Below are 24171 nucleotides of genomic sequence, written 5' to 3' on the forward strand. Positions count from 1 at the left end.
AAAAATTGATTGGAACAGATGTTTTTATTTATCAGTTTGACAAATCCAAATTACTATCTTAGCAAAATCTCTCAGTGATATTTTAAACTTCAAATTAGGAAGTTTAAATAATTTAAAAGACAAGAACAAAATATTTCTTGTCTTTTAACATAAGCTTCTTCTTTCATGGATTTGTCGTATTCCAATTCAAAGTTGCTTTAAAACATTCATATGAAACGATTTTTCTTTCAGTCAGTTTGCCTAATCCCCAGGTACAATCATTGATAAATTTACAAATATTGAACTTTTAGCACACCTTTCTCTTCCATGGTTCTAACGATTTCCAACATAAAACGTAATTAAAATACTAAACTATAAAAAGTAAATAGAAAAAATCTATAGAAACAGAATTTTTGTGTCAGCTTGATAAATCTACTAGCAAATATATTCAATTTAATGACTTTTCCTAAACGCTTTACCTTCCTAAGAGTAAATATATTTTTCTCTTTCAACTGGCTTTCAAAGTAATAAATTTTTAAATTAGGTCGATAAAAACTACTATAGTTTTTTTTTAACCACCATAAGCATAGAATCTTAGCGACAACTGAAGAGGCATATTTGCTTAGTTTTGAGAAACTATTGGATTTGCAGATTTCAAGCGTAAGTTTCTCCTTCCATCAATCTAAAGTTTTAATTCAAAACTTGCATAAACGTGTAAAAACATGGTATTTACTTGTACAAACATGATTGATAGATTTTACGTGCGAGATGTTACATCTCATCTTCCAATCTTTGCTAAATCACTGGAAAAATACAATTTCTCTCGGTTTAGTAATTTATTTAATTTTCGGACTTTTAGGATAAGCTTCTTTCTCCAAAGATCTATTCTTTTTGCAATTAAAACTTGCATTACAAATGTAAAACATATAGGAACAAAAATTTGTGCATCGGTTTGCTGAATGCCAGCTATAATGTTAGAAAAATCATAACATAATATGTTAAACATACAAATGTACCTTTTTTATTCGTTGATTTCTTTTTTTTAAGACAAATACATTTTATTTTTTCATTTACGCAGAAGCACATCCTCACAAGACTTTTTTAGAGTATAAAAAGGAAATAGATACACTATATTTTTTTGATAATTTCCTGTTTTTTTTTCTCTTCACCAAAATAATATAAAGCATAATTCCCTTAAAAAAATAGTAATATCGTAGCTTTAAACGGAAAGGATAACAGACTAAAAGAGTCATGTCGATCTGATATTTCATTCCCTATAATTATTTTTCCAACTTTTTGGACTAATTATTTTCTTGATTAAATCTCGGATCTCTAAACAATTGCAATTTTTGAGGAATCGTCAATATTTGAATAAATGCAACGAACTATCACTTCATTTAGTTTATTTACTTACACAAAATTATTTGTTTATATGTGCAACGCAAAACGACAATAAATATCGACAAATTGGGATTATTTCAGTAAATAATCGAAAAAGTAAATAAGGTTTGATCATTTGCATAACATAACGGTTATTGATAAAGTGATACAACTTTTGTAAGCGATTTATATGTTGTATCACTCTTAAATATTTATTGGTAAAAATGTTAGGCCAATGATGCGATTTATTTATTACTTGGAAAATTGTTTTTTCGCAGTATCTATGTAACGTTGAATGAACATGTTATATAATAACAATAATTTTATGCCGAACAGTCGATTTTCTTTGAGGGAATATTTTTATTGTTTTTATTGAAAACTGCGTCAATTTTGAACTACGAGGTCACGTTTTGTAAATTTGCACCTTCATAACTTTCCATAATTTGTTGTAACGATTCCCAACATTACTCCGTCCACCGTGTTTCGATTACTCTGCTAATTGGACCGTTTCGGACACAATTGAATAAAAGATGACATTTGGTTCACAAAGAACTTCGCCGAGAGTTAAAACAGTCTTCCCCCAGTTCAATGATAGATTGGGGAGCCGAGTTTTCGTTTAAACATTTAAAACTTTTGAATAAAGGCTAAATAATCTAATGCAAGTTCAATACGATCTTGATAATTGCATGCAGATCATTAATGGACGTGTTTGCTTAATAGTGCTCGGCGTGATCAAACAATATTCCACTTTTGAAAAGAAATTGAAAAACTTGATAATTTATAGAGTAGTGATTCTTTCAGAATGAAGTAACTTTACCGTCTTTGCTTATTAAGTTTTTGCTCAATTTCAAAGTAAGGAAGAAAAACGAGAAGGGCATCGGGGATTGAGAAAGGAACAAACCATATACGACCATCCTGAAAAAGATAATTTTCAGTATTTTCAAATGATGTATGGAAAGCCTAGGTACAGCAGCTAATAAAGCATAAGAATTTTTTTTTCAATATGTATTAATAATACCCATATTTGTTGAACTGTCTTCATATAGTCGGGAATGGTTAGAGATGAAAAGTGTTGGATTAGAGGGTTGGGATGAAGGTCCAGGGTTTTATGGAGGACGGATGTATCGACTTATTCTTCGAGAACAAATTGGACTTTTAAAGTTTGTGTGGGTAGTAAATTTGGATACGAAATTTGGAGCCTGAGCAATGATTCCAAGAATGAAGAACTCGAGTATCCTAATTCTTAGGTAGTTGGAACGCTTGGTTGGGTCCCATAATTCAATAAAACCGCCTCGAGTATTGGGATTCAAAACTTTTTCAATTTAAATACCCAAACAGGATCGGACATTGGCAATTAGTAGACTACTACTTATACATACTTATAATTAATTGGGGGAAAGGGGACAAGACGGAGGGAGAGTGTTGGGATTTGGTTTCGTTGAGTCTAGTCCTCCATTATCCACCAAAGGATCTTAAAGATTTCTTACTACTGGGTCTGAGTTTGCTGAAAGACTGGCGCGATACAAATATCTGTATGAATACTGAAAAAAGGATGGGATCGAGTATGTTGCCTTGCGGAACACCCATTTCGGCATAGAAAGGGGACAAGGATATTCCAATTCGTACTTGCATGTACCTATTGGTCAAATAGGATTTTAGGATGAGATTATCTGCGATGTTGACTACCACCTTATGGTACTGACAGTAGATTGTCGCCTGTACCCGACTTAATGGAATGACTACCGGCTTTCGTGGGATTTATGTGTTCTAGAGCGAGCTTATGAAGGATTTTGTCACACTAAAGTCTTCAATTTCAAATATGCATAAATAAATAGTAAAGTGGAGCTAAATTAATATAAATAAGTGTCTGGTTGGATAGAAACTCTTCAGGGCTCATTGAAAGGTAGCTCTTACTTTATCAGCAGATCCTGCAGATTCTGAAAGGCTAACTATCAAATAATACAACGGTATCAAAATTGCAAACTGAAATCCCAAGTCATTACAGAAAACTGCCACCATGACCTTGAAAATGGGATCTTAGAAATAATCCACGACGCCGCATTAGCACACCATCAAAGAGTACAAGAGCACGTCAATGTTGGCGTAGAAGATCTAGACGAACATCCTAGACGACTGGAACGATTCAAGCTAAATTACTAATATGACCAAATATTAATAAAGTCCCCCACCTTTGTGGAATGGGGGAAAATAATAATGAAACTATCATTGAATGAATCAACGAACAATTTGTTAATAGGGAGATAATTATTTAAAGAAGAAAAAAATGCTTCACAACGTGCAAACTTAAACACAGCGAACAGCATCAATGCTTTAATGATTGAGGCCAAGAGTCAATGCCCATGAGGCAATTCGGCGAGACCGCGCTGACCACGGCAGAAAATAGCCCGTCAGGTTATATCGAACAATTCTGTTTAAATGCAAATCCGTCAGTTCGTAGCTTAGATTGGCAATTGAATTATTTCCTTCCGTGTAATGCAGGCCTCAAGTCGCTGTTTTATTTTTTCCACAGAAGAAAGCTTAAACAGCGCTATCGCGGAATACTGCAAGCCCGCATAGTCCCTGCATAGCATTCCGCCGCAAATTATTAAGTTTTGAGATTATAAGACAGAATATTTCTTTTAACGTATGCAATTCGTTGCGATGGATTCTGCTGAAACTAGAAGCTTTTTGAATTTAACCTAAAAAATCCATTATTCGACAGATTTAAATAAAAAGTCGCTGTATATAAAGTAGTTTGTATTTAATTCTACACAATAAATTATTAAAAAATTAAGGAATCTGTCAACAAAATAAACGGGTTTTTTAATGAGATTCCACTTGCGAACAGATCACTGGGCCGACATCTTAATATCATATTACCAGCAGTAATATTGATGTTGCAAAAAAATAAGAAATGATGTAGATTAACGGTAAAATTACAAAACACAACAATCCCACAATAATTAACGTCCATTATTAAATTACTTCGATATTTACTAACACATATTAGCTTTAGTAACCATAAATCATGTTAATAATAAACTAGAATCTCGCAATTAGACTATATGAAAAAATGGTATTCTTACCTGTTTCCAAATACAAAATGTAATCAGATGTGCTTCGAGGTAATGAAATTAATCTCTGAGTAAAGTACTTTTGCTACTTTTTGTGCACTATATCATCTATATTGTTTCTTTTATACATCTTTACTTTTTATTATTACTTTAAACAGATAATATATGCATATAAGAAACTCGACAAGGGTTTTTGTTTATTATTATATTCAAAAATACTTAAAATAAAAATATAATTATTTACTTTGAAGGAATATTTAATGCAAAATTATTGTGTATTTTTAATGAATGTATTAATCAATGTTCTGTTTTCTATTTTTAGATAAAAATGTAATATTTTCCTAATCAGTAAACTTTATTATTATTTATTACTGGCCATGAAAACCCAACAAAAAAATGTATTTGACTAAAGACAAACGTCAAACATGGCTTTGCGTTTAAAATATCATAATTTTTTTCGTCAAATTAACCCTTTTACTTGAAAGTAGGATATCTCCATTTCAAATTAACCTGTTTCAAATTAACCCTTTTTAACTTTAAGTTAACAGATTTTAATTTCACATTCACCCCTTTTAACTACAAATTAACACTATTTAATTTAAAAACAATTTTTTATTTAAAACATTGAAAAGACTATAAGCATGCAAAGAAAACTTAATTATTTAAGATTTTTCTTTAAATATAAAATTAGAAGTCAGTATAAAAATTAATCACAGTTAAAATTAAAAGTTATATGAAATTAATTATAAAAATAACGTGTGGTGATTAGTGACCGTTAATCGATAATCATTCAGAAATCGTGACCGAATCTGACGATTTCTGAATAATTATAAAAATAATGGATGTTTCTTTAATTTGAGGATTTTATTTGAAATATAAAACTGGTTCTTATCTAAAATAGTATATAAAAATAAATTAGAATTAACATTTAAATTTATGTATATAAAATTTAAAATACAAACAAAAAATATTCTTTTTAATTTGAGATTTTTTTCAAAATATGAAATTGGTTTTAAATAAAATATCACATGAAAATTATTTCCAAATAAAATTCAAAGCTTATACAAAATTAAATGTAATAAGAAAGTAGATTTTTTCCAAATATAAAATTGGTTTGCATATAAATTTGTTTTTCTATTTAATTGTATATAACTTTTAATTAATTAGCATATGATTTTTAAGAGAACAATTATACTTAAAAGTTATTAAATAAATGACATAAGAATCCTATATTTTTATATATAATTATTGTAATTGTAATTAATTTCTTACATTTTTAACACATCACACCACATCAAAAAGATGCATACAATGTTAATTTCTTATAGTTTTTAACAGGCAATTTATTAATTTATTAAAAATTACAAATAACATCAAAAACAAAGTAATATTAAATTAAAATTAATTAATTGGTTAATTCGAAGTTAACAGGGTTAATTTGAAAAAAAGCCATAAAAGTAAACATAGAATTATGTTATATATAAATATAATATAATAGTAATTTACAATTTACCCGGCTATTGCGAAGGGAGTATTAAAAATAGTCGGAAACTATTTCTTTACTAACAAAACACTAACCGTTATGCAAAAATAGTTTTATTGTACTTACAGCGTCATGTAGCCGATCCTTGAAATGTGTTGTACAACTGAAAACAAAACCAAACAAAGAATTATATTAATATTTAATTTTGTTAAAATTGTAATTATTCAAAGCTTATTTGTTCGATGAAATCGAATTTTACATCAAAAATCTACTGATTGATGGCCGAAAAGATTAGCGTTTTATTGATAAATGTTACTAGAAAAATCTAAATTAGGGCAATTGTAAATCGTTGTCGCATAGGTCGAGGGAAAATAAATGATCCGATTCCGTCAAAAGCAGATATATCGAGTGGCGAGCCAAACGCTTTATCATTGTTGAAGGATCACTTATTCGTAGAGAAATCTATACCGCTTTTACGTTGCTCTTTGTGTCCCTTTTCACAAAAGGTTCTGTAGGTGAACAATATTCGCTATCAAGACAGCAAGAAAAATATCCCGGGCTAAAACAGTCATCGGCGTTAATCGAAACGGACGTCCCCTTAGGTGTAAGAAACTCTCGTAATAATTAAGATGTAAAGTTGTGGGCTCGTAACTATTTTAGTACCCAGGCTAAGGCGGAGTGTGTGCTAGGAGCGCATCGTCGGCCCTTTTAGTGCTCTAGGCTTAACTATTAATAAAAGCTGAGTTTAATGAACAAAGTTACGACCTGGCTCTCTTTCAAGGCTTCGTGAGAATTTCCGAGAGGGCCGTTTCGCGGAAAGATTGAGTAGGCCAAAAACAAAACAAAAACGAGAGAGAAGGGAAAGAATATATTCGGGAGGAAAATTCAATCAGAGCTTTTTGGGCCGGCCGGGAAAACTGTTAATCGAAACCGTTTCCTGTTTTCTGCGGTTGGAGGAACGATGCTCACCTCGATCGGTTCGGGTCGAAAGGGTTCACTATTCCCCAAGAATATATGAACAACTTCTGAATTCAGAAGCTCTCTGCTTGTACCAGCAATCAAAACTTTTCTCTCCTCGCGGCATAAAAATATGAAAATAGAAAAACTCTTATCGAAAGAAATCGAGACAATTTTAAAACAACTCACTCAACAGAAATATATCAAACCACAATTGTTGGTAGTAAATTAATACGTCCAATTAATTAATCTTTTTGTGTAAGGTTTTGGTTGAAATGAAAAAGTTAGTCTCACGAGCGGTATTCGAACCCACGACCTTCGGCTCACCACTTGAACTGCGAGGAAATGGAACGGGTTCAACCACGTCCTGAGGAATATCTGTGTACTCTGGAAGTTTGACGTCTATGCTTGTGGTGATTGTAGGTTTTCTGGCTTTTCTGTAGGTGACAACCTGACGCACAAACGAGAGACTAGAATGTTAGGATATATACATAGGACATAGGATATATACAAAAATAATGATACAGTTAACAGTTAAAGACGCTCAAATGTCTTAAAAATATGCATGAAAATCTAGAAAAGGTTAAAAACCGCATAGGGCCAGCGATGACCTTGTCAGCCCATATACCTCCCACATCATATTATATGTAGAGAAAATTGAGAAGTCAAATTCATTATCAGTCCCCCCCCCAGTAAAAAAGCTCAGCCCTCATACCTTCTTAATATAAATTATCAATCAAAAACCCCTTTCCCAAATCTAAAATAACTTATCATCTCCCTACGCTCATCAGCTTGGTGCCACTACTTGGCAAAATCATTAAAAGCTCCAATGTCATAATATCCATCAATCCATCTTCAGGTGGCTTCATTCTACGCTTCGACAGTGCCACAAATTTGTAGATATCATCGGAATGTGCCGTATGCTTTTTCTAGATGTGAGCCACACTTCTGGAGTGAAGAATCTTTATTATATTATTCGTACTAAAATTATACCTGTCCGATTGGTTCTTTCAACTATGAAACGAGTGCTGCGCGAGGCAGCATCCATGATTCTCTTTTTAGTGTACACTGTATGTATTCGTAAAATGTGTTATCTATTGCAAGTATGCATGCTATGTCATATCCAGGTGCTCTCCTCTACTTCGCATTAGACCATCCAAACAGATTTTAAAATCAAATTTGTCCTTAAAACCTCAAGAACGGTATAACGCTGAATCTTCATCCCGTCCTCCTAGTCCAGCACCTTGATTCATGTTTCTTTAACCGAAATATTTGTCTGTATCAATTAATATGCGATGCAGTAGATATTATTGTGCCCGGTTGGTGAGATTTCATTTCCTAGAGTCAGCGAATATAGTGGTTTAAATTACAATATTTATACCAGTTTTATTACGAGTACAATTGAAGTTTGTCATTAAATACTCCCTTGCTTTCCAGTTATTATTACATTTAAAATTGGTTGGTACATTATTTAAAGGGAATGACAGTCTTCATGTCGTTAAGAGAGGATTGTCTTTTAATCTCGCCAAATTTGTAGAATAAATTTGTTTGGATGAAGCCCGCTCTTAAAAGTGGTTAATGGAGGTTGATTCGGTTTCCCTTCCCCCCTGGCCGCTCCAAAGCCGTATTTATTATACAGCATACACTTTTCATCGTCATTAATCTTATAAGAAATGGATCGTTAACTTGGCATCTTGAAAGCAAACGGAAATGCGGTCTGACGACTAAGGAATAAAGCTGAGATACACATGTTGCCTTAAATGTAAACTATTTAAAACAGTTTATCGTAAACAAACAAGTGCTTAAAGTTTTATGAGTCACAAAGGTCAAGCAAGCTATCTGTTTTAGAGTTCAATTATTATTCAATTAGACCAATGTATCGTTACATTGGTGATGAAGGGAATCAATATACAATTAAATAGTGGAGTTGGTTCCTTTCGTCTTGGTTTTTCTTTTACTGACAGTTTTCGGTGTTTAGACTCTCAAGCATTTTCTCTTCGCGCTATCTTCACAAGGGTTTAATCTTCTCTAATTCCATGAATTGTAGGTATTGTGGATTAAAATCAACCAATCTTCTTTTAAGTGTACAAGTTTTTGAAATATAAAATAATTTGGCTCTTATAAAAAACATCATATGAATATGAATTACAATTAACAATAAAAAATATGTAAAATTAAACATTAAAATAAAGATTTAGAAAAACATTTTCTTTATCGTACCAAAGTTCTTTAAAAAATCAAAAACATTGGGAATTCTTTGAAATGTAACTGTAAAACTTTTGAATTTGAAAATTATATAAAGGGTTTTCCATTTAAATAGAGCTCAAAAAATTGCTTAACATAGCATATTTCAGTTTGGTTAAATTTTTAAATCATTTTATTGAAAAGAGAAAACTTTGTTTTAATGTGTGGTATTTAGTGACCATTTATTATTACTTATTTAGAAATCGAGAGATTCGGTCTAGCGTAATGTAGGTTTACGAAAACATTTTCTTTATCGTGCCACGTTTCGATCTGTATTGAGATCATCTTCAGGGTCTGAGATTTATAAACATTGTTTCAATTGTACAAACACATGTAAGATGTGAAAATTAATTTATTACAGTTACAGTTATGCAATTTTAGGTTTAATCAAAGTATTTGTTCTCACTAAAAATGTGTGTTTTCTTTGTAGATGTGTCATGGTTGTGTGTCGTGTGGAGAGTGTTAATATAATAAGATAGTTAATATAATATATAAAATATTAATATCTCTCTATATTTCTATACTGAGTGTATCATTGTATTTTTTGTATCGTTTATTTTTAAAATTAGAACGATGAATTGTTCAACGGTGTCAAAAATCTGATAATTAAATGTCCTAATTTACTCATATTATATTTAGTGGTCTCATTGATCAAATTACTCCTTTCAATTAATTAATCTTTTTATGTAAGGTCTTGGTTGAAATAAAAAAGGTAGTGTCACGAGCGAGATTCGAACCAACGACCTTCGGCTCAATACGCCGCTACTCTACCACTTGAGCTATCGTGACTTCGATCCACTTGAACATTAACCTCCTATCTCAACCCCACCTTAAAATTCGAAAGGTGAGATGGCAGGTTAGTGTCCGAGTGGATCGAAGTCAAGTGGTACAGCAGCTGCGTATTAGCCGAAGGTCGTGGGTTCGAATTCCGCTCGTGACACCGATTTTTTTATCTCAACCAATACCTTATAAATTACATTCATTCTAATAAATTAACGTAAACACAACATCCGATACAAATATGGAATTCTGGTCATATTTAGTCCTGGTCATCAGAGTACTCGATATTCCTAAGGTCGGGGTCAACCAATCGCTTGGTTTCACGCTAATAAATTACATCCATTCCAATAAATTAACCTAAACAGAACACAGACACAACAGAATATTTAAAAATCATTGTAGACTTGAGGTACGCGAACAGCTGCCGTGCCTCAAGGGTACTCAAAGGTCCGATGATATGCCAAAATATTATCTATGAAAAATGTGAATCTTCTATACTTGCATAACGGGCATCTAAACTGTCGCTTTCTCTATAGAATAGTGCAAAAGTTTGATAATAATTAAAAATTTTAAAGAACATTTTTTAACATAGGACTTTGCATAATAGTCCTTATTTTAAAAAGTAAGCACGGCCATAATTGGTTGTTTATTGAAATATTATTTGCTTATCTGGTTACCCCTATTTAAAAAAAAAATAGTAAGAAATGGAAAAAATATAGCCAATTTTGTTTTATAGGAATAATTTAAAAAAATAAAATATTGACTGTCATTTGGTCAACTATGGCATGCCTTTTTTGGCATGATGTCAGGCGAGTTTTGTCAACTGGAATAGAAGAACGTTGACAAATCTGCGGTCAATATTCAAAACTATTTATTTTATCGTGATCCTTATAAACAACAAACACGGTAATTTTTTATCTTTTCTTTATTTTTTATAGGAAATATGTGGAATGGTCAAATAAAGGAAGCGGGAAATATATAGTACCGTACTTGTTGCAATAAAATCGTCGGTGAACATTTTGAATAAACGTGCCTATCGTTCTCATGTTGAGTTATATACATCAAAACAATGTTATGATCCCTCTCATAGAATGTAAAAATAACAAGCGTACCCGTGTAATTCATTCAGACATTTTTAAAGGAATGTTGATCAAGCGTGGGTTACAAATGGGGAGCAGAAGCATAAAAGAGAAAACGAATCTTCCAACGAAATTCCATCCAGTGCCTATCTTTCTAACGAGATAAATCAACATTAGGGTGGAAGATTAAAGGGAAACAAATACGGGCGGAGAGAAAAACGTCATCGTACTTACTTTTTACCCGCGCCCCTTCAACAAATATAGAGATCTCGTTGAAGAGAGCTCAAGAACAAAAAACTGTAAGAATTTGTTTTTCTTTTCGGCTAAAATTAAACCGCTGTAACTTTTCTATAAAAATATTTACTTTGAGGAAAGGTCGAAAAGAAGGGTAAAAACGACCGGTGATAAGAATGCGGTTAAAGGGACGCCAAAACATAGAAAGCTGTTTCATGCATTAGGATTATGTAAATCTGTTTGTTCTACAGCCGCAGCTCCTTAGCTCTTTCGTTCGTAAAGGCCCAAATCTCCTAACATCTTACTATTAAATGCACACGTTTGTCAATATTTTATAAAGGGTGGACTGAAATAACAGGTTTTTTATTGATATTTCCTATTGCCTACGTAATATTTATTTAAACAAAAATAAATTTAAAAATTAATTACTTTTTCCCGAATCGAATGGTTTGAAAATCTGACGGACTTAAATATGATAAACTTCTTAATACAATCTGATAAGCTAAATAAAAGTTTTCTTCGTGTGTTAAAATTCAACTTTTTAGTACTTATAGTATTAAAAATTAAATCATAAGAACGGTCGGAGGTTTTAATATTTAAAAATGATAATTCTATTCAGATAGAGTTTTGTCTTTGACATAGTTGCTAAAATAGAGATAAGACTCAAGAATTTTTAAACTACTGCCATACAAACAAAACAAGCACACCACGTACACACAAACACATACGTTCAACCTCAATGGAATTATAAGGCTCTACCAGCGACATTGACCAGCGACTTGCACTTAGCTAACTAAATTCTTGATCATCTTCGCCTAGTCAACAATATGTCTCACTGAAGCGTAATGCAAGACCAATAATTTTTGAAGATAAATATACATGTGATAGGATACAGACGGACCGATTGAAGATACAATTACTACTATTGGCATTTCACAATGTTTTAGAGATAGTGTTAAATATCTATTTGGATAATACGAATAAGCTTCACCTGCAAATATGACAAATTTTTCTCGCTCCTTCTCCCTCTCTATCAATGTAGGACTCTATCTCTATCGATCTGTCTGTCTTTCTCTCTGTCGCTCTCTCTCTTTTTCCTTCTTCTCTCCCTCTCCCTCTTTACCACTCTATGAATCTTTCTCTATCGATCTGTCTCTCTATTACTCTCTCAATCTATCTCTATCGATTTTCTATTTCTCTTTTTCTCTCCTCCTCTCTATCACTCCATAAATCTATCTCTATCTATCTCTCTCTGTCTCCCGCCCCCTCTCTCTCTGTCTCTGTCTGTCTGTCTCTCTCTCTCTCTCTCTCTCTCTCTCTCTCTCCCACTCTCTCTCCCACGCTCTCTCTCTCCCTCTCTTTCTCTATCTCTCTCACTCTCTCTCTCTCTCTCTCTCCCACTCTCTCTCTCTCTTTCTCTCTCCCACTCTCGCTCTCCTCTCTCTCCCTCTTTGGGGAACGATAATAATAAAAAATGCCTGAAGGCATCAGAATAAAAATAATGCAGAATTAAGAAGGCGTGGAAATGCTAAACCATCACGACACAGATGTCAATAGTATATCCACGAAAGTCTTTTGTATTTATTGACAGTCAGTTAATGGTCCTTGGAGGCTAACTAATCTTTCCATGCAATTTTGTTCTTAAAAGAACGACGTACTAATAAAAAAAATGACAGTGTTGATTTGTATCATACATTGCTGTCTAATATATTACACTCGATTTTGCTACATTACAAACTTTTTTTGAACGACGATAATCGATTAATAAACTTGTTATTGTAGTGAATTTCACAACTAACGTCACATTAATGCTTTGGCCGTCGTGGAACCCTTAGGGAATAAATTAATATGGATCCGACTAAATGTCAGCATGCGAAGACAAGCAGATGCCACTATCAAGTACCTCGGGTTGATACTTGACAGGGAACTCACTTCCACACCTCACATCAATGATAGAGTCAATATGAGTAAAACCAACTGCCAGAATTTCCTTCTTAGTTATAGAACTTACGTCTGCTGATGGCAGAGGTCGGTTATAGGTGATGTAAAAATCCCTGCTCGTTTATCCCTATAAGAAACGTAATTTGGTAAACCTATGACTGACAAAAACCTTGGGCTTGCTAAGTATATATAAGTACACTCGAGATGTCGCTGGCCGGCTTATGCAAAGAAGCTGCAGTATGTTGTCGCCTGGGGTTTGCCGATCAAGATTAAACGGACACAGTCCTGCGGATTAAACTGACGCGGATTAATTAAATCTCCGGGAACGAGGGGACATAGATTAGCCCTGGATGGGGCCATACGAGCCCCTCATCGTCGGAAGCGACTTGCATTTAACACGACGCGCCAGTTTACGGAATGGGTTAAAACTGAGAAATTGTTTACGGTTGCAGCTTTTCATTAAGCGTTTCTACGAGATAGGCAAATTTAATCCGAAGTCCCGTTGTAAATAATAACAAATCCGTTTTTAATGATGCACCTCAAGAAGTAAAAATCAGCGCTGAGACTTAAAGATCATCGTACAGTAAACAAAATATACCTGAATTCTGTTTAAACAGTTTTAAAATTTATTGAACAAAATGTTAATTAACTACAGAGATAAATTCAGCAATTTAAGGCAAAAATAATTAATATTTAATTATTAAGGCAATATCAAAGTTCAAGCATGCTACCATCATTTGCCATCAAATCTGTTCCTGCAAAAAATACTCCATCTTTCGATCTCAAAGGATTCATATTTCAACCGGATGAAGTTTATTCGAACTTCTCTAATTAAAAGCTACTTGAGATGGAAGGCAATCGTAGGAGAATTAGGAAGAAAACGTTTCGTATATCTTCTTCAGAAAACGAGAAAAAATCAAGATCCTTTTTAATGTCCATATAACTAATCCAATTTAAACCATTTTAATAAAGGATAAGCAGATAATCGCCTGTTATAAAGGTAATGAGTGAAATAAAATATTATAAAGCAATTTCTTACATTATAGGAAAATTTAATTTCTGGCAAATTATGGCACTGCTAGCAAAAGTCAGAATGTTTGACTTAGCGTTGTGACAAAATAGTTAGGTTAGTAAGGTTAGATAATGAAGATACAAGAAAGGGAAGTCAATGAACGACATAATAATAACTAGGAAGAAGGATTACTTTGTTTTATGGCAAAGTTTTCTTTCTGTTTAAGGTAGGTCATGCGGGAGACGATAAATACGCTAAAGGAATGTCAGTGGACAATAAACAACAATAACTAAATACCAAGAGAATTGTCAAAGCCAATGAAAAATACACCATGTGTGCGATGGAATAAGGACAGAATGTTTTTATAGCATAATAGATTTTCCGTTTAGGTAGGTCATAAGAGAACAAGTAAAAGAAGACACATAGTCCAATAAGCAGGATTTCAGCTAAGAGGATAATGAAAAAATGTAAGAGAAAATTGTTTCTCATTTCAGAGCCGATTGAAGTTAAGTCATGATGATGGCCGCAAAATTGAAGTCATAGGGAATAAAAGCGGATAGGATAAATATCAAATCAATTATTTTGTAAATTATTAGGTCATATGTATCAGGAGGGAGGATGGTAAAGGTCAATAAAACTTGGGCAGTTGACGCTGTTTTGTAAGTTATTTTCAATCCCACAGCAGTTTTTCTAAGGAAATTAGGTCACTGTAGAATAAACAAATTTAGATAACAACAATCAGCAATTTTTAACAGCTAATGTCGGGAATTGTCAAGGTCAATGGAAATTGGTGCAATGAAGAGATTGTTTCCCATCCTAGATAAAGTTTGTCTATTGAAGTCTGTTGAAATTCAAATCAGTAAACAATAAACAGGAAGGTAGTCAAGGTCAATGAAGAAAAGACAACTGGCTGCAATGGAATAGCAGGGAATATTTTGATGCGTTGTCAAGAGTGAGACAGTAAAACGAAAGACATTAGCCTTAATTGTTACAAATAATTTTCCTGGAAAATATGGAAAAGTTCGTGTTAATAGGATATAGAAAACAGGTGCAGTTAAAAAAGTACACTTGTTCTCTCTACTTTCAACAGCTTTTGAACGTGCTTAATTGAGAGGCACTTTTGGGTGAAGAGGAAAGAGTAAGTCAGATAGGATCGGAAGAATATCAATTAAATTAGATCCCGTGGGAGGCGATAAGATGGAAGACATTGAATAATCGCCGGCACGAACGGTAACAGAGTCGTCTACCCGAAAAGACAGATTAATCGTGACAGTGCCGGCGGCCGAGGGGGCAGGCCATTTGTCCACCGGCTCCTTTTTTCCGATTGTACCTCGGGATTCGGGGTGTAACTCGATGGCGGGGGTGCGCAACGTCCCGCGATGAAGAGTTCGAAGATTCTAGCTGTGCTTCGGCCCGGGTCGATAGCGCGGCGTGACGCCACGGCTGACGTCATAACTCTGTGGGCCCGAGCCACGTGGACCGCGGTGACCCACTTCCTACACACCTACCGCCTCTTTTCATCGAAAGCCCATTTCATTAACAATTAATACAAATCACCATTGTTCCACCCCTGGCGAATTTTCATAATTAAAAAGCAGTTGGGAATGTTTCGATTTACCACCAATAATTTACTACGTTCTTAAACGTTAACTATCTACATTATTTTCAAATTAACAGAATGATAAAACAATGTTCATAACATAAATATGTGTAGAAACCGCACATTTCACTAAATAACTATCATTTTAAATTTAAAAACCTTGAACTTTTACAATCCTGAAACCTATAGTTCAATGTAATATGGATACTAGTGTATTTACCTGAAATCTCTATTCGTTTCGAAATATAAAAATCGTAAATTTTAAAATTATTTTCGATATTTTTGTCCAATGCCGTGGGAAATGACAATTGTCTTGCTTTACAGGGCATCACTCCTCACCGTACTCGATCACCCTAGCCTCTCAATAACTATGTGTCGGCAAAAATTTAATTTCAGCTCTACCAATCGTAAATTTTTTTGATTTTTTGAGTAGTCGCTCAGAGGTAGTCACTTTCAATTTCAACAGATTAGTCCTTGTATTTATTAATTGTGGAGTTCGACATAGGTATACTTGGTCCTATTCTGTTTTCCACCAAACAGAATTGCAAGTAGTTTTTTTGTAATAATAGACACCAGTAGATTTTTTTTATTTGTTACGAGGGTTCGCAACAGCAGAGGTCCTATAAACCCTCAGGGTGCGTGTGTTTTTTTAAAATCCCATTTGTAAGTATGTAGGATTCGAACACAGGGCCGCTGGATTCGAACCCGGGACCTTTACCTTACAGTAATGAGCGCCGTGTCAACCCGTAAATCGCGGCCATCGACGCCCCACAATTTCAGTGTTCTTAAACGATGTGATATATAGCTTTCGTTGCGTCAAATTAACCATTGTTTATTAAATATTTGCCCTTTTTTTCTTCAAATAAATCTTTTTAAAATTCAAATTAACCGTTTTTTTTTTATTCTAAAAGGTGATCCTTTTTAAAGATCTGGCAGGTTATTTTTTTAGGTTATTTTTCTTTCTCTATATTTCTCTTCTACAATAATTAAAATACGCCTATTAATTATTAATAATAATTATAAGACAATTGAATTGGATAAAATATCACCCCCAAAACATGGGCAGAAAAATTGGATTTGTACGAAATGTTTTAAACTTTAAAGTCGAGATACTGCGAAGTTAGGCTTTTGACCTAGTCTTTCGTCCGGATATTAGATGCATCATGTAGGATGTGTAATATACTGCGCCCTTTGAGAGCTATTGTATCTCCCGTTCTGTGCTTACACACCGGTGAGTCCTAGTTCATCAAGGAAGGTTTTCAGTGGTTGAATTTCTTGTATGTTGTACATCTCAAACCAGTTCTTCCTGAGGGCAAACGTAGCACCACAGTTTGTTAGTAGGTATGTTTGTGCTCTATTCTGTTCTTTGCAGAATTCGTAGTTGTGTTATATCAATCTTCCATAGGTACGCATTCCGTCTGACGTGTTTTATTACACAATGAATTCCAAAATTTCGGACCTTTGTGAACAAATTTGGTTCCGTATCTACTTGTCTGTGATCAATTCCTTTAACCGAAACCACAAAGACAAATTTTTTTTGAAATTTTTAGAGATTGTGTGGGTTGGTCTCCAGACGGTCCTCTATGAATTGTATTCTACATGGATTAACATATGAGCATGCACAAAATATGAAGAAGCTAAGCGTACCGACTTGAAGTGAAAAAAAATCCTATGAAAAAGGTGTACGATATTGTAACTTCTTTAGGTTTTTGCCAGAAACTAACGACCCATTATTTTTCAATACGGCTGGGAATGTGTAGTGTATTAAAAAAAATACAACAAAAAATGATAGGTTGTAATAGTTGAAATAGATAGAGAAAAATATCAACATTTAGTCTATATTTGAATAACCTGACAACCTTTCAAAATTGCTATAAATCGGCAGAATTTTAAAGTTTGAAATAGGCACAAAACTGTCTCTACCCTTTAAATAATATTGTATGCAATTACAGTACGCTATTTGGGTTCTGTGATAACTATGTTTTTAAAGCGCCATTTTGGCGCGATCTTTGCTTCGTTTTATTTTTGTTTTTATCATCGAACGTACAATCTTGCTCCCAGGACTTCCTCGGAACTAGTCCAAACAAAGATTGTTATCAGCCAAAACATTTAACGAAAACGGGGTTATTTCTTATCGTCATACTAGGCAAACATTAGATGTAAAAAGTTCAAGAAACACAAGAAATTAAATGTATTGTCTTGATTGATTTTGTCGACGGATGATAATGATGAACGCTTTATTTATCAATCACACAAGATTTAGTTTGAAGGAACATTCTTACATGTAATGTGAAGTACAATGGTTACTAAGTTTACTCTACTTCTAATTTATTAAACATGAATTACTTGGAATAACCTTATTTTTTTGGTCAATATGTTACATCTATTCGTTTTACGTTGAACTACATACGCATTTACTTCAAATTACCTATAGAAATAAATATTCTAATTTATAGAATAATTGGGCAATTAAAAAGTAAATAACTAATAAAATAACTGAGTAAAAATAATTTTTCAATACAATTCAGTACAAATCATGAATTATAAATTGTCAATATAAATCTAGAAATAAAACCTCCAGTCACTAAATAGTAACACAAAAAACCAAACCAAAACAAAAACAAACAAAAGAAGTTAAATTTAAGACAGTGAATTTTTAGCATCAATCATAATTTGATAAGATATGTTTTTTAGACTGTTCTGAAAATCTTTGATATTTTTACAAAGTTTTATGTGCGTTGGGATTCTCGAAAAAGTTATTGCACTATTAAAATTTTTGGTTTTTTTCTTACCGACTCGCAGACGGTAGTTTGCAAACCTAATATCTCTGTCATGAAACTGAGACATGTACTTAAATTTCTCATTTAGATATTTTGGTTTTTAAAATTTTAAAAACTTTACACAATAGATTGTAATCGACTAAATCGTTAATTTTGAGAAATTTAAGTTGCAAAACTTAACTATTTATGAAATCTATGCACGGTCGAGTAGAGGAATCGAGTCAAATACAAGGATAGCTTTAACTATTTTTTTCATACTGTTTAATAAATGAACGTTCATTTCTGTAATGAATTAAATAGGAAATAAAAGATCGGTCAAAATACGATAATAGAAACTCGTTTATTTGCAAGTAGCCGGAGATAGTAGATTAATATTAAACATTTAGCTTTAGTTGGACTTTTCGATAAGGTAAACAGATAAATGACTTATTTTGAGGAAATCTCCCCACTTGATTTGTACAATAGTTTCATGATTATGATGACGGAAACTAGGAAGCGGGGCAATTTGTAGTTCGATCGGTCATGGCCATTCTAATTTTGTCATTTTCATTACATGAAAATATTCAAGTCGGTCTATTTAGTCATTAGTCTTGATGACCAAGGCTAGTGATGAACTATTGTCGTCTATTTGGCCGAAATTGATTTCCTCCTGTCCGCCTAACCCCACTGTTTGTGTGCTGTCAGACGCGTTCTGTGTTATAATAGATAATATGGCGATAATATGCAAACCAACATGAACGTAAATGGTCAAATTACAGGTTCATCGCCCTAAAAACCTCATAAAAAAATCCTATCATCTCTTTGCATGCTATAATCGTCTTATTATGGAAAGCTTAGGTAATGAAATATTTGTATCTACATTTCATCACTTTATTATCTATGGCTTTGTTACATTAGATTTGTTAAATATTTGCTTAAAAAGACTTGCTCATCTTCGTACAGTTCATCAAATCATAAAAACTAATTCAATAATATCCGTAACTTTTAATCGAGTCTCGCAGCATTTTTTTGGCTCAGGAAGTTGAATGGCTTCTACTACAACTTATCACCGTCAAATTAACTCTTTCTAAGATCAAAGTAAGCTTTTTTTTAATTTGCCAATTCTCCATTTATATATTTAACTCATAATAACCTTTTCATTTTAGTACATTGTCATAGTCTTTTGATGATCAGGCTTCGTCAAAAATTTAATTTCAGCTACTAATTTTTTTTCGATCTCAGACGGATCTGACGTTGGCTTTAGTAATTCTGGAGTTCGACAGGGGTGTAATGTCCTCTTCTATTTTCCAAATAGCAAAATTTAAATTGTTTGCTTTTTTTACAGTAGGTACAGTCGACATAACACAATTTTATTGCCCTAAACGTAAGATATGAAACTTTTTCCAACGAATTAACTTTTTTACCTTCAAATTAACCTTCAAATTTATTTCAATTTTAACCTTTTTACCTTTAAACTACCCTTTCTTAATTTAAAATTAACCTTTTTACCTTCTAATCAACAATTTTTCAAGTTCAAATCAAGTCTTGTTATTTTCAAAATAATCTTTTTTAATATCAAATCACCCTTTTTTTCTTTAAAACATAAAAAACTTAGAGTGTGGTAAGAAATATAAATACATTGAGTGAAATTGCTGCATATTTGAAGGGGTGGGTTTTATTGTTAAATAATTATACTCTTAGCTTAGCTCTCTTGTTTTAATGTAAAAATATAAAATATTCGGGCTCTCAAAATTATATGAAACTAATAAAAATAAAAATAAATATGGAGAATACTGTTCAAAAATAAAAGTTTTTTTTAAAGTATAAAATAATGTGAATTTCATATGAAAATCAATACCGTTCAAATTAATAATTATGTAAAATTAAATACAAAAATTAAATCATTCTTCTTTTAATTGGAAATTATGGTATAAAATATTCGTATTCGTAAAGACTGTAAGAAATTATTCGAAATTAAAATTAAAAATTCAATAAAGTAATGAACAAAACTAAACGGTTCGTTTTATAAATTGAGAATTTTTTTAATGTATAAATTTAATTTGTAATTTAAAAAGTTACTAAAATTAAAAATTGTGTAAAACTAAATATCAAAATAAAGGATTTGTCTTTAAACTTTTACATTAAAACAGAATAAAAATAGATTCCTTTATTTTATTTTTCAAATGAAGGATTTGCACTTTACATTTCATTTCATCTAGATTTTTGAAGAATTTTAAAAGAAAGAATTCATTTGAAATTAAAAAGAGCTAGTTTAAAATAATAAAATAACTCTAATATAAACTTAAAGAACGGTTACTTTTAAAATTGAAAAATGTTAATTTTAATATTAAAAAAGGTTAATTGAAATTTATGAAAGTTTATTCCGAAATGCTATATCTACAGATTTTAAATTATATCCAGGATAGAGTTGCCTTCCTCACTAATTGATTCAAGGGACGTGTAAAATCGGCATTAATCGTTCTGAGTGGTAGCACCGTTTTTGCTAAGTCCTCTTTCTTATTGTCTGTTTTGTGTTTTTACCGTCGCACCGAGGTGGCGTTTTAAACTGTTTCTGCCTTCTTAGATCCCCTGATTGTTATTCAAAGTCACATTTCTTTGCAGTTTATTATAACAGATTTTAGAAACGGGAAGAGCAGAGGCGCTCCCTTTAGAGTGCTTGTCAAACGGAGAGAGATAAGCCAGCGCTGCGGGAAAATAAATTCCGAGTGGATTTAAAAGTATTCCACAATACATCTTGCCATAATTGATATTGAATAAAACCCTCTTACTCCTCCAGTCGGGGTCCGCTTCCGAGATTACACTCCGAAGGAGATATTGTATTATTCATATTCAACTGTACATTTCCGAGTATAGTCTTTTTATTTAAAACCCCTTAGGAGTTTTAAGTTTTTAAGATAATAAAACCCCAATTTAATAATGGGTATTATCATTTTTTAAACTTTACAATTTTGTGAATTGCTGTGTCGCGTTTTACCCACGTCCTTTTGGATAATGGATGTCATCGGGGCATGAAACGACAGCGGCTATCCTGGCCGTGTTACAAACGCCACCTTGCTATCACACGCGACATCGGTGTAACATTCGGTAATAACATTTTACGGCGGACGGACTACCAAACTACTGAGAGATAATAAACAAATACGCCCTTTATTATTTCGTAATCAGAGGTATTATCAGCATTAGCTGTAATGAGCTTCGGCAAACGTTAAAGCGCATTGTTAGGCGTGCTGGTTGATGAATGAACAAACGATTGATTGTGTCGGTGTACGAGTGAATGAGATCGTTACCGATCAGGTTCTCGTTGTTTGATCTTGGTCGGATGCGTTCGGCTTCACACGTCCTACTCCCGTCATCAATTGATCCAGCATGACAACAAACACATAGCGGAAGTAAGCGGAAATGATCAAAATTTTTGATCTACTATCCACACCGGTCATGACTGTCAAGGCAGCGGCAGTTCTAAGCGAAGAACATATTAAAAAATGAAAAAACATGTTAAAATTCTTTTTAACAATTAAAAAGGTCTATCAAATTAACCCTTTTTAACTTCAAATTTACCATTTTAACGACCAATAAACTTTTTCTATTTGTAAAGTAATCCTTTTCAATTTCAGATTGTCCATTTTTAATTTCAAAATAACCTTTTTTAATTCTAAATTTACCATTTCTTAAGTAGTATAAACCTCTCTCTCTCACTTTGAAACTCAATCACTCCTATCCTCCTCATACACACACACTCTCTCTCTTTCTCTATCAATCAGTCACTCACTCACCCTCTCTCATTCTTAATCACTCCTTCTCTCTTTCACTTGCAACCTCAATCACTCCGTCTGTTCACTCTTCCCCCCTCACTCTCTCACTCTCACGCACTCTCTCAGCCCTCTCTCTCACTCTCAATAACTCCTTCTCTTTTACTCTAAATCACTTTATCTCTCTCACTCTCTCAATTTATCTCTTTCACTCTCTCTCAATATATCTTTCACTTACTCTATCTATCTAACTATTTATCTATCTGTATATTGTAGTATATCTCTCTCCTTCTCCATCAGATACTTAATAAAAGTTGATGATAATATTTCTCTCTCTCTTTCTCTATCACTCACTCACTCACTCTCTTTTCCTCTCTCTCACTTTAAATTACTCTTTCTCTCTCTCAATATATCTTTCACTCACTCTTTCTATCTAACTAATCGATGTGTATATTGTTGTGCCTGTATCTACTTTTCCATCAGATAATTAACACAACTTTATTATAATATTTCTCCATCTATCTCTCTCTCGCTCCATCAGATAGTTAACAAATATTTATTATAATATTTCTCTCTCGTAAGCTCACTTTCTTTTTCTCGCTTTCAATCACTCTTTCTCTCTCTTTCTAACACACTCTTTGTCTCTATCACGCATTCTCTCACTCTCCCTTTCTCTCTCTCTCTCTCTATCACTCACTCACTCTCTTCCTCCCTCCCTTCCTCTCTGTCACTCCTTCTTTCTTTCTCTCTCTCTCTCAATATTTCGTTCACTCCCTCTTTCTATCTAACTAATCTATCTATATATTGTTGTGCCTGTATCTTCTTTTCCATCAGATAATTAACACGATTTTATTATACTATTTCTCTCTCTCTCGTTCTCTCCCTTTTCCCTCTAGCTCATTCGCTCCCCCCTTTCTCTCTCTGTCCTTTGTTCCTTCTTCCCTCCCTCTCTCATTCTCTCTCTCTCTCTCTCTCTCTCTCTCACTCTCATTGACTGCTCGTTGATTGTAAGAAAGCCCTAAATCATCATTCATGTATGCATGAATAAAGTTATTCCGGTCATGCACGAGGGCTTTACGTCCTTTTTTCTTTACTCGCTCGCGTGTCACGGTCAAGGGGTCACTCCAATAATTTCTTATATCTTATTACCTATTCAAATGAACGGAGAAAAGTCCAAGTACAATGACTGGAATTGAACCTGGGGAAGGCTATGAGCCTTTCATGATGTACAATTTTGAGCGGATAAATTGTTTATTGAGCTGTTGGGCCAGGGTGATTAAAAAGTAAGAAATAGTTATATAAACGTGCAAAAAATTGAGTTTTTAATACATTGTAAATTCCTAATTAAATAAAGGGGAAAATGAATATGATGAAATTAAATTTTCTTTCAATTTATGTATGAAAATATCCATTATAAACCGATTTAAAAATGTTGGGAAGATTTAATTGGCGGTTGTTTTAGTTCATTTTGGAAGAGAACTGCTTCGATTTACATATTTTCCGTAAAAAGTAAATTGTCATTCATAATTAGTGTATTAAAATAAATGCACGTCTTTTCTGTTAATTGATCGATAAACGATGTAGAATTACACGAATTATAGATTTGTCCAATATCCACGTCGAAATTCAATCGCAAACCTAGCGATTAATTAGTTAGTACAAGTAATTTCGTTTCAACCTGGGATGCCATTGCTGGCCCGCTCGGACCTGCTCTGTTTGAGGGTAATTTAGTTAACAAGTGGCCATAATTCAAGGGCTCTTGACACCTCTCAAACAACGGAATTATGCCGGCTGGAGTGCATCCGCACCGGGTGTCGCACTCGTTGGCCTCTTCATGCCAAAACTCATGCCGGCAGATGATGTTGCCAATGTTTCCAGG

The 24171-nt window shown here is 33.2% G+C and overlaps 1 protein-coding gene across 1 annotated transcript in view; it reads right to left on the reverse strand.

Annotated features, from left to right (window-relative positions):
- The window catches only part of LOC106665528 (protein turtle), a 284176-nt gene that overhangs the window by 102569 nt on the left and 157436 nt on the right, over positions 1-24171 (reverse strand). The window contains exon 3 of the mRNA XM_014391999.2: positions 6043-6079. The gene's annotated coding sequence lies outside the window, so the exon portion shown is untranslated. The remainder of the gene's footprint in view (positions 1-6042; positions 6080-24171) is intronic.

This window comes from Cimex lectularius, unplaced genomic scaffold (genome assembly GCF_000648675.2).
Source record: "Cimex lectularius strain Harlan isolate CLEC.00 unplaced genomic scaffold, Clec_2.1 scaffold296, whole genome shotgun sequence".
NCBI lineage: Eukaryota > Metazoa > Arthropoda > Insecta > Hemiptera > Cimicidae > Cimex > Cimex lectularius.